This window comes from Sus scrofa, chromosome 1 (assembly GCF_000003025.6).
Source record: "Sus scrofa isolate TJ Tabasco breed Duroc chromosome 1, Sscrofa11.1, whole genome shotgun sequence".
Classification (NCBI taxonomy): domain Eukaryota; kingdom Metazoa; phylum Chordata; class Mammalia; order Artiodactyla; family Suidae; genus Sus; species Sus scrofa.
The window spans coordinates 116,677,369-116,689,498 of NC_010443.5; the positions used below are offsets into that span (position 1 = coordinate 116,677,369).

Genomic DNA, 12,130 nt, shown 5'->3' on the forward strand with positions numbered 1-12,130 from the left:
GCCCTTTCTTGGTTGCTTTGTCTGCATGGGTTTGTTTTGCCTTTTGCTTTTTTGAGCAGCATTTGGGCTCTTCTTTTGTGCTCCTTGGTTGCTGTCACCCAATCTCCTTATTGTTAGCCTGTCTACTAGATTTAGGCCACTCATATTAAGTGTTTTCCCTTCTATACTGGTTGTCTTTTCAACCCAACACATCAGTGCCTTGAGATAAAGGAGGGAGTCCTCATTACTCCAACTCTTTATTTAATGTTTCTTGGACTGAAAGCTTTGCTTTACCTCTTAGTGTGTCAACTAGTACTCTTATTGACTTACTCTTCCAGTTTCCTAAAATGCCTTCTTTTATAGAATTTTCCATAAGTGCCCTGGGACCGGATTAGGAGAGTATGAAGGATGACCATATGAAGAGCATTAAAACCTGATCCTCCTCCATGACATTTAACCAGAAGCTGAGTTCTAACCATTGGACTTGGGGTGAGAGCTCATAGGACTTACGATGAAAACCAAGCATGCTTCACAAAACCAGAACCTTTGGTTGTTTGAATGCCTTGTCTCTTCCACACTTAGCTAGCTAGAGTAACTTTTGATTACTCTCTCTCTCCTTTTTTTTTTTTTTTTTTTTGTGTGTGTGTGTGTAAGATGGATATGTTTCTGCAGAAACAATTGCCACTGTCATTGCCATGCACCATCAAAATGGACTGGAAAACTGCTGACATGACTGTGTGGGTGAAAATAGGTTCTGTCACCAGCTTTTTAGAACATCTGCAGGGAGAGGCTACTCCATTAAAGACTAATGTCCAAGTTTAGAAACTAAAAAGTCTATGACCCAGGGTTTAAAATTAAGCAGCAGCTGGTGGTTCACAGGTATGATGGTGGAGACCCAAGGAGCCTATTCAATGAAAACTAAAGAAGCAGAAACTCAGACCTGAGTTTTCCTAGTGATACTGATGATGAGAGTCTTGAGCTTGATGAAAATGAAATATGACGTACAGCTACAAAATATGGCCTTGGAAAAAAATCTTAAAATTATTTTAAAAAGAGGGGCTACTTAAAATTTTAAAAATTAACACATTTTAAAGATATTTTCCATTAAGAGTTACTACAAAATATTGGCTATATTTCCTGTGGTGTAAAATACATCTTTGAGCCTATCTTAATAGTCTGTATCTCCCACTCCCCGATTCCTGTATTGCCCATCTTCTTTCCCCACTGGTAACCACTAATTTGTTCTCTATATCCGTGAGTCTTCTTCTTTTTTTGTTACTTTTATTTTTTATTTTTTGGCTGCACCTGTGGAGTGTGGAAATTTCCTAGGTCAGGGATAGAACCTGTGACGCAGTTGTGCCCTGAGCCACAGCTGCAGCAGCACTAAATCCTGAACTTGCGATGCCACATGAGAATGTCATGATATATTTTTTACATTCTGCATATAAGCGATATCATAGGATATTTGTCTTTGTCTGGCTTATTTCACTTAGCGTAGTGGAAGAGGGGCTACTTTTTAAAGGTCCTTAACACAATAGGTTTTAAGATTGTATTTTTTTTTGTGTAAACATATTTTGTTTCTATGTATTAAAGTATGAAATTGCAGTAATTCAACAGTTTTTGGGAGTTCCCTTTGTGGCATAGCAGAAACGACTCTGACTAGGAACCATGAGGTTGCAGGTTTGATCCCTGGCCTTGCTCAGTGGGTTAAGGATCCAGTGTTGCATGAGCTGTGGTGTAGGTCACAGAAGCGTCTTGGATCTGGTGTTGCTGTGGCTGTGGTGTAGGCTGGCAGCTACAGCTCTGATTGGACCCCCAGCCTGGGAACCTCCATATGCCGAGGGTGCAGCCCTAAAAAGACCAAAAAAAGCAAAACAAAACAGTTTTTGATTTACAAAAATGGTAATCCTATATAGTTCCTAAAAGCCTTCTGGTAGTTCTGTAGTATTAGAAGGGTACTCTGATTGCTGTCTTTGTTGGAGCCACTGAGTCCTCCTCTTGGGCCTCTCCTGACCTGGTATGGAATACACTGAGTATATCATTCCTAAATATCAGTTGCTGCCATGAACTATTCTTGTTGCAATACTCTAGTGGGAACAAAATAAAATCAAGAGTAGGAGTTCCTGTCATGGCACAGTGGAAATAAATCAGACTAGGAACCAGGAGGTTGTGGTTTTGATCCCTGGCCTCAGTCAGTGAGTCAAGGATCTGGTGTTGCCGTGAGCTGTGGTATAGGTTGCAAACATGGCTTGGATACTGCGTTGCTGTGGCTGGAGGCTACAGTTCCAATTAGACCCCTAGCCAGGGAACCTCCATATGCTGTGGGTGCGGCCCTAAAAGGCAAAACAAAACCAAAACCAACCAATCCAAAAAACCGAGTAATAAGGGAGTTTCCACTGTGGCACAGTAGATTAATGATCCAGTTTGTCTCTGTAGAGGTTTAATTCTGAGTCGGACACAGTGGGTTAAGGATTCAGTGTTGCAGAAGCTATGTTGTTGTTCAGTGTTGGTCACAGCTCCAGCTTGGATTTGATCCCTGGAGAGGGAACTTCTGCATTATGGATGCAGCAAAAAAAAAAAAAAAAAAAAAAAAAAAAGGAAAAAACAAACAAGAATAATACAACGTGAAAATGTGTATGTTTTTTAATGGGAAGTGCCAGACACTCTTCTAATTGCTTTATTTTTATAAATTTACATTTAGACCAAAAAAAAAAAAAACAACCCCACGGGGATAATGCTATTCTCTTTCTCACAGATGAGGAAAGGTAGAGATAATTTGCCTAACATTCCACTGGGTTATCTGGGGGACATCAGGACTGAGATTTCCTAGCAGACAGTTGAGTCCACAGGTCTAAGCTCAAGGAAGAGGCTTTGGAAATCATCCTCTTATAGTCAGGAGATGAAACTGCAAACAAGAATATAATCACCTGGAAAGCATGAGCAGTGTGAGGGAAGATTTCCAAAGTTTACCTAAGATTGGATTCACCAGAAGCAGTCCTAGAGGTTGAGATTTGTGTGAAAAGGACTTAATAGGCAAGACAAGTAGGAAAGGAGGAAAGTGAGTCAGGAAAAGGAAGGAAATCAAGCTTTGGATGCAATATTAAATCAAGTTCTACAGAAGATGATTTTACTTCAGACCCAAAGGAAGCTCTGGGGATATGGGAAGCAAAGTGTTTCCAGAATTTTATTTTATATAATGATCTGCTGATAAAAATTCAATAAATGTCAAGGAAGTAGAGTGTTATAACACCCCCAATTATTATTAATGGGATTCATTATATAATACAATATTGTTTTTACTAAAACAATTTTCCCCCTGAAGATTCTAATTTTCATTTGATTTGTAATGATTTTCACACATAGATGAGAATAAAAGATAATCTACAATATTATTTTAATATAAATTTTAATTTTGAATTCTTGGTTTTTGAAAATGTTATGTGCCAATGAAACTGGTAGCCTCTGATCATACAGCATCTGCTGTACCAAGTGTGATACTGGATGCTTTGAATACATTGTCTAATTTTCTTCATTAACTGTTGGTGCCCTGTTTTCAACACTGGGGAGAAAACTGTTAAAGAGTATATGCTGGCAAGGTTTAGGAGATTTTTTTAGAAAGAATTCTCATTGGTTTAAAAAAAAAACCAAATAAATGCTTATAAAACAAAAACAAAGAACAAGCAGGAGTTTCATTGTGGCTCAGCAGGTTGAGGACCTGACATTGTCTCTATGAGGATCCAGGATTGATCCCTGGCCTTGTTCAGTGGGTTAAGGACCCAATGTTGTCTCAAGATGCCAGTGTTGTTCACAGATGTAGCTCAGATCTGGCATTGCTATGGCTGTGGCATAGGCCTGCAGCTGCAGCTCTGATTTGACCACTAGTCTGGGAACATCCATATGCCATAGGTGCAGCCATAAAGAAAAAAAAAAAAAAAAAAAAAAAAGAACAAACAAGCATATGGAAATATACTTGTTAGGAATGGCCATTATTTAGAGTTTAATAAATATACTTCCAAACCATTATCCCCTTATCAGTTTCTCTCTCTCTCTGTATGTATTTTACAGTTTATTTAAAAGAGGAATCACACTTATATCCAATTCTGCGATTTGCTTTCCCATTCAATATTCATAACATTTCTTTCTCTTTTGCCAGTTGAAAGTAGAAAATAATTTTACCTATTGCTCTTCCTTCTAATTGTCCCCTTCTGATCTTTTTATGCATAAGTCAATAGTCACAGGACTCAGAGAAACTAATCAGTTGGACCAAGGAAAAATGTTTTAATGATAAAGCAATTCTTTGATACTTAATATTTTCTATTGGGAGAAACTGGGGTTTTTGTCACTTTTTTTGGTGTTGTTTTAAACATGATGTTAATTATAAGTAGTCAGATGTGTCAAACTTGCCTTTCCCTGAATTCAAACCATGATGGAGAGGTGGCTGGAAGATGATCTAAAAATAAAACAGTATACGTATACTGAAATTTTATGTGGTTTTGTTGCTAAGGCCATAAATTTTCATAACTTTGTGCCTTTCACTGTCCATGGCTCCCTAGCCTGTGATTTATGCTCTGTCTAGTATACAAGGTTAGGGTAGCCAGATGTCCCAGATTTAGATGTAGACAAATGGTGAAATTTTGGCCATCAACATAACAAAGAACCACTCCATGATTTGCAAAGTAATTATAGGGGCTGCAACATTTTTCTACAGTGGCATTGGGAGCATTCCTCCTTCTTCCCAAGATGATTAGCCCCTGAGATATTATTTGTTTGGGCACCAAACAGCCTTGATCTAATATTTCCTCATGGATTATTTTAAATGGATAAAGAGCAGCTGATAAGCTGTGAACTGTGATCTATTAGAGGAAATGAGGAAAAACATTTTAGAATCTTCTCATTGTAGGGTAGTAGTTCACATGTACTCTAGAATTACACCCTATTTCTTAAAAAAAACCCTCTGCCTTTACTTCTTTTTTAAAAAAAATAAATTTTATTGGAGTATGGTTGACTTAGAAAGTTGGGTTAGTTTCAAGTGTGCAGCAAAAGTGAATCAGTTATATATATCTCCATTCTTTTTCGGATTCTTTTCCCATATAGGCTATTACATAGCATTGAGTAGATTACCCTGTGCTATGAGTAGATCCTTGTTACCTGTCTATTTTATATAGAGTAGTGTGTACATGTCAATCCCAACCTCCTAATTTATCCCTCCTGCCCCACACTTCCCCTTACATAACCACGAATTCAGTTTCCAAATCTTTGAGTCTGTTTCTGCCTTTATTTCTATCTTATTTTAACAACGTTCTTTTGACACTTCATGTGATTTCTGTTCTTACCAACTTGCTATCATTGGACATGGCTACTTTTTCCTCTAGCTTTGTGGTCCCATGGGGAAGATTTTTTTCCCTCACTTTTTTTTTTTTTTTTGAGACTGAAACGTCAGTCCTGGGCAAGTGCCCCAATAAAAGACCATTTACCATAAGAGAACATTGGAGAATTTTCTCAGTCTGATGCCTGAGGAGAAATAGGAGACCAGAATTTCTTAGAGACTTTGCGGTGCCTCACGTGCCTCTCAGTTCTGGAGAATGAGGCCAAGGAGGAAGAATCTTCCTTGGCTCAGCTTGCTTGTCCATAAGACGATTAGGTTTTTCTGCCACTTTCCTCTCGTGTCATTCTCTCCGACTTGAAGTAAGTGCTTGAGAGCACCATCAATTTAGACAAGCGGCAGCTCAAATCTCTTTTTTAATGTCAAAAATAAAGTGAGATTTGGAAATGAAAACGAGGTACCCTACATAGTTATTTTAGTAGTCGTTATTTCTATAATTCATAGAAGCTGGGAAAGCTGTCAGTGTCGACTGTGTAGGTTAGTTAGTATGTAACTGGTAAGCTGAGATAGTTATGATGGGTGGGATATCACTGGTGATTGAGACACAACTTTGTGTCTCCCATCTTCCTTATGAAATTGATTGAGTGGAAGCAATCTGCACCTGCCATTGGATGAAAACTGGCCACCCATGACTCTCCTGGCTACTTTTAGGTAATAACACTGTCATAGTCACTTTAAGTTGCAAACTTAATCTCAGTTCAGCAGCTGGAATGCTTAATGCTAGGGAATGAATAGATAAACACGGACGGTGTAGAACACAGAGTAGTTTCACCTGTTACCATTAAATTCTTATTATGACATTACACTTTCTCCCCCCACTGGCCCCCATGCTAGCTGTTTGCAGGGGGAAAGGGGGATATGGCTCTTCACTTTTCACAAAAGTGAATGATGTTTAGCCTGGTGGCTAGTGGCCTTCTGCTTCTAAAGCTCACTAAAAATGTTCCTCTTTGGAGAAATCTATTTCTTTCTTCTAGAGAGGTGAAAATAGTATAGTCTAGTTCAGATTATGGATTTTTGGCTTAAATTTGGGATGAAGCTTCTAATGTGGGGACGTCTCCCTCCTCTAAACTTCAGTTATTCATATGTTAAATTGAAATACCTCATAGGATTGTTGTGAAGATTAAATGAGTTCATGCGTGAGAACAGCCAAGTAGAATGTCTGGCAGGTATTATTCACTCAATCAGTGTTTGATAGATGGCCATGCTCTGGGTTCCAAGCCCACATCCCTTCCTGATTGTGGTAGGTATTTCCAGGACTTTCCCATATCTGGTGCTTCTTTCCTTCTGGGTCCATCATTAGCCTGGGAAGATGATTCCCTTCAGGCCTAAATGACAGCAGGTGATTAGAAGCAGACTTGGTCAGAGCCTGCCTGTATCCTACGGACATCTCTCATTTCTGTGCTCTCCAGCCTAACCCCCAAGTACCAAGCCCGTGACTCTGCTTGAGGGTTTCCTCTGGCAGCTGCAGCCTGTTGTGCATGGGACAGGTCAGTTATGGAAGGGATTATGTGCTCAACCAACAATTATCTGAGCTCCTTCACCCCTTAGGTGGGGTGATTCTAAGGCATATGTTCTATACTGTTTCTCAATGTTTTCTGGTGGGATTGAGCTCCAATTCCCCGTAGTGGTAAACTGCTTGACAATACACCCTATATTGTCTCTCTTCCCCTACCTGTAGTTGCAGGTTGGGTTTATTAATGTGCAGGATGTTTACTGGGGAGCTCTTTTGGGATCTACACCTGTGGGAGGCAGGTGATGGGAGCAAAGTAGCAAAAGGAGATGCTGGACCGCAACATTGTCCAAGTTGAAGCCTCAGCTGAACCCTTAGGGGACTTTGGAGAGGCCCTTCAGAGGTGTGCTGAGTTGAGGTAAGTAGGTGGGAAGATTATAACCCTACAATGTTTAGTCTCTGGGTGTGGGCTCTGTGCTTAGAAGGGGTCCTGACCTTGGGAGAGGCAGCTGTCTTCAAACAACTTCATTTAAAAAAGAGCTGGTAGCTGAGGCTCTACTGTGACACTCACAGGCTGCCTCTTTGAGAGTATATGAGCAAATGCATTACAGTGCTCATCATACCTATGGTTCCCACTCCTCGCCAGTGTTTTCTGAGAGCACCTCCTAAATAAACCATTTGCCCTGGAATCCTGGTCCTGGTGCTGGCTCCTGAGGGAACCTAAGCCAAGACAGGGCTTTCATAGCACTACTTGGAGAGCTTGCTATGTACTCTTTGGAGGGCTTTCATTGCACTGCAGCTTCTAGGCTTAAGAAACAGGAATGTGATTCTTGCCCAGGGAATCAAAAAGGAGGGACAGACTGCTTTGCTGATGGGGGTAGCAAAGAGGTTATCACCTAGGGATTAGCCTATACCCCAGTGTTTTTTTGCGGCAAAGGAGAGTGACTGAGTGTTTCCCTTGGAACAGAGATGGGCCTTGGATGAGAGGGCCTGTGTGGGCATGGCTAGGTCCTGACCAGCTGGCAAGGGGACTCCTGCAGCAAGAAGGTCCTGGGGGCTATGGAAGGAGGCGAATGTCTTAGGGTAACAAAACCAAGAAGATTAAAAAAAAGCCAAATCCAGTTCCTTCTACCTACATTAATTATAGAAATCCTAATTTATTTGCATGTGATAAAGTAATAGTGTCCAGGGGGGTTATCTGGATTGCTAATCTTTTCACATTCATCACTCTAGCTATTGTATTCTGGCAACCAATCCTGACTCTTTATGTGGAGGATTAACTATTGCATTTCAGGGTTATGGTCCCTAATTTTACATTCCCTTTTATTGAACCCACCGTAGAGGATAATAGGTTAATCAAAGTTGTGCTACCTCTGGTCATGGTTAGACTAGTATTCACCTCAATCAGGGCATCATTAAAGTCCATATTAATGATTTGTATTTTCTATAGTAGATGTCAGCAAGCAACACATTTCATAACAGTCCAACAAGTCTAATCGTATGATATTCAGTCCAATATTTGGCAGCCTGTTGTTTTCCTAGTTTGGTCAGACCAGGTTAATTAGAACACCAAATTGTTCAGTCCTTGTGCATTGTAAGTATTCAGTCTGTGTGTATTCCACTTGGCTATACGGTATAAATGTGTCAATTGGGAGCATCATCGAAAAAACAAATTCAGCCATGCTGCAGGAGAAAAAAAATATTTTTTTAGATTAAAACTTGATTCTACAACTCCCCAACTTTGATATTAATATTATCTGCAATTTCCAGAGATTTTGACTTCCATGTACAGTTATAATAATCCTCAGATACATCATAAATATTGAAAGATTTTTTTTTCTTTTTGCTATTTCTTTGGGCCGCTCCTGCAGCATATGGAGGTTCCCAGGCTAGGGGTCGAATCGAAGTGGTAGCCACCGGCCTACGCCAGAGCCACAGCAACGTGGGACCCGAGCCACGTCTGCAACCTACACCACAGCTCACGGCAACGCCAGATCCTTAACCCACTGAGCAAGGGCAGGGACCGAACCCGCAACCTCATGGTTCCTAGTCGGATTCGTTAACCACTGCGCCACGACAGGAACTTCCAAATATTGAAAGATTTCAAAGCATAAGCTTCATCTCAATTTGCCTTTATATTTATAATGAAAGAATAAAATTTTGGTGAGTAGTTAAGGAAATGAATCCAAAGGTCCAATAATACCAATAGCTCTAACTTAAAAAAAAGAAAACAAAAAGTTAGAACAGTGCTTTTAAAACTTGACCATACACACGAATTACTCAGGACTTTTGTTAAAAGGAGGATTCTTATTTGATAGGTTTGGGGTGGAGCCAGAGACTCTGCATTTCTAACAACTCCCAGGTGATGCTGCTGGTCTATGGGCCACATTCTTTTTTTTTTTTTTTAATTTTTATTTTTTTATGACTCAAATGAATTTATTGCATCTGTGGTTGTATAATGATCATAACAATCCAGTTTCACAGGATTTCCATCTATGGGCCACATTCTAAGTAGCAAGGACCCAGAAGATTTTCTGAAAGCCTGGTGATTTTAGGCAAAATGTTCAAGGTAACATTTCTTCATAAGCCAGTTTGCATAAAGTTAGGTCTGTTACTGAGCTTCTTCAGGGTTAAGGACTAATTCTCTCATTAAATCCAAGATGTCATTGATTGTTAAAGGAGTCATTATTTGATATGCTGCTGAGAAGGGGAAACGCTGACAAACTATGATGCGTCCTGATTTCAGAAATGTTAATATATGAATTCAAGACATATGATGGTTTCTTTGATTCCTTCCTGGTTTCCACAGTGAGTGTGTACTTCACACTAGATGCTTCTTCTGTGAGTGCTATTTTTTTTTCCCATTTTGCAGATTACTTTAAATGGCACAGCTAGAATTTGAACCCAGGTCTCAGTGACTGGAAAGCCCATGCTCTCATCTTCTACCTCCTAGGAAGAGCTCTTGTCCTCGAGGAAAAAATCTCTCCTGTACTGTCTCCCATGGCATCCACTTAAGGTAATTGCTCCTACAAGAGCATCTGGGCCTGCTGAGTTTATTTCCTTTTAAAAGACATCTTTGAGCCTAGCTTCTTGTATTCATCCCTCTATTGAAATGGCTTGTCTCGAACTCAACAGTGACTGATTTTTACTGCTAAATCCAGCAATCCTTTCAGTCTGAATTTTCCTTGACCTTGTCTCTGTCTGACATAGCTTATCATCATCTCTTTGAAGGTCCCGCTTCTGTGCTTTTGAGTAGCGTGCTGTTTGTGTTTGAAGCTTCTTTAATATGGGTAAATCATACTTCGCTTAATATATATAGCACCAGCTTTCCTTTGTAACCACGCATCAGAAGTGAATGACGGCAATTCAGGCAGTTCCACTCATTGAATGCAAGTGACTTTGAATCATGGATCTTTCTTACTAGAACTTTCTCCTTTTTGCTCCCACTTTGTGCATATTTTTATCATTGAGTTTACAATGTTATGTTTGAGTTATGTCCGCTTGTCTTTGTATCTTACTTGACTGAAAGCCTTGTGGGTAGAGATTGTGTTTTAGTTATTTCTATTCCTCCAACCCCTATCCAGTGCCTGGCACACAAATGAGTCAACACAGCTGAGGCAGGAACAAAATTCACTATTTTTGTGGCAAGAGTAGCTGTTTCATGATATCTATCTTTTAAAAGATATTTTTATTAAAGTGTAGTTGATTTACAATGTTCTGTCAATTTCTGCTATACAGCAAAGTGACCTAGTCATATATATATATATACACATATATATATACATATATATATATACATATATATATATACATATACATACATATATATATATATATATATATATATATATATATACACACACATTCTTGTTCTCATATTATCTTACATCATGTTCTATCATAAGAGATTGGATATAGTTCCCTGTGCTGTACAGCAGGACCTCATTGCTTAACCATTGTAAATGTAATAGTTTGCATCTACCAACCCCAAACTCCTAGTCCATCCCACTCCTTCCCTCTCGGCAACCACAAGTCTGTTCTCCATGTCTGTGAGTCTGTTTTTGTTTTGTAGATAGGTTCATTTGTGCCCTATTTTAGATTCCACATATAAGTGACTGATATCTATTTTACGTTGCAAGGGAATGTCACTTATGAGATCTCTAGCCCCAGGATCAGACCAGTCAGACTGGGGCAGAGGCTGAGGTAGTGTCCCTTCTCTGTTTCACAGAGAGATCTCACATGTTCTGGCTTGAAATTACTCTTGGCTTATTTGCTTTTTTATTTTTTTTTTTGTAACAAATTTGGAAGTTCTGGTTTTTTTCACACAGGAGGGTAAAATAAACTTTGTATGGAAGGCAAAGTCTTCTAATGAAAAACAAAAAACAAAAAACCCTCACCAAAAGAGGTAACCCTATAAAGTCATTTATAAAACTAGTTCGATGAAGGACCGTAGGGTTAAATGTTCTTGTCAAGAAATAATTCCCTAGGAGTTTGAAAGGGTTGAATCTTGCAAAATGCAGCATTTGTCCTCCTCAAGGAACTTCTCACAGCATTGGATGCCCTAAGCCCATGCCCAGCTTGGTCTAAGATGATGTAAGCCTGGAGAAAATCAGTACCCCTTCCCCTCCCTAACCCCAGCTCTTATGGGCTAGGAAGATGGTTTCTCATCACTGCCCTGCTTGCTGGGTCATTTTGATTAGATTTGATTCAGTTCATTGTCTGCTTCTGAAGCCAGCCATATAAAGGCAATTATATGGTAATTCAGCCATGTAACAAATCTGTTTTTAAGAAAAATCAAATTAAATCTTTTTCTGAAAGAGGAAAGTGACATAAACATTGACCCTACCGCAAGTAATTTTACTGCTTGATTTTAGAGTCCATTATACCTATTTTTTCTTTTGTTTGTCAAATGATTTGTGTTCCATCCAAACAGCACTCTTCTTAAGCTGCTAATTTATCTGCGGAGCTGTGTCTGCAGAATGTTTGAAAACAACCCAAGTAGTTGCAGAGGCCACAGGGAAGCAGTGTGGCAGAAAGGCCGATAGAGGGCACTGGGCCATTTGCTATAAGTTTGGAAGGGCTGGAGAAGTCTGTTTATCAGCCTTTAGGTGAAAAAAGTAAAAAAAATAACAAAGTAAATGAACACAGCATTTTTTCTTTTAATCTCACTAATTCTGTTAGAAGGACAATGGAATTTTAAAAAATGAAAATGGAAAAGATCATCAGCTACATCTTTAGGTCTGAATTCTACACAACGGAAGTTTTCAACGTTGGCTGCTTATCTGCTACAAAGAGCTTATATAAGGGACCTAAGGACC

General features: G+C 39.4%; 1 long non-coding RNA gene across 1 annotated transcript in view; it reads left to right on the forward strand.

Moving 5' to 3' along the window:
* LOC110256987 overlaps nucleotides 9,688–12,130 on the forward strand; it is a 42,744-nt gene continuing 40,301 nt past the window's right edge. Inside the window, exon 1 of the long non-coding RNA XR_002339090.1 lies at nucleotides 9,688–9,828. This is a non-coding gene — a long non-coding RNA (uncharacterized LOC110256987). The remainder of the gene's footprint in view (nucleotides 9,829–12,130) is intronic.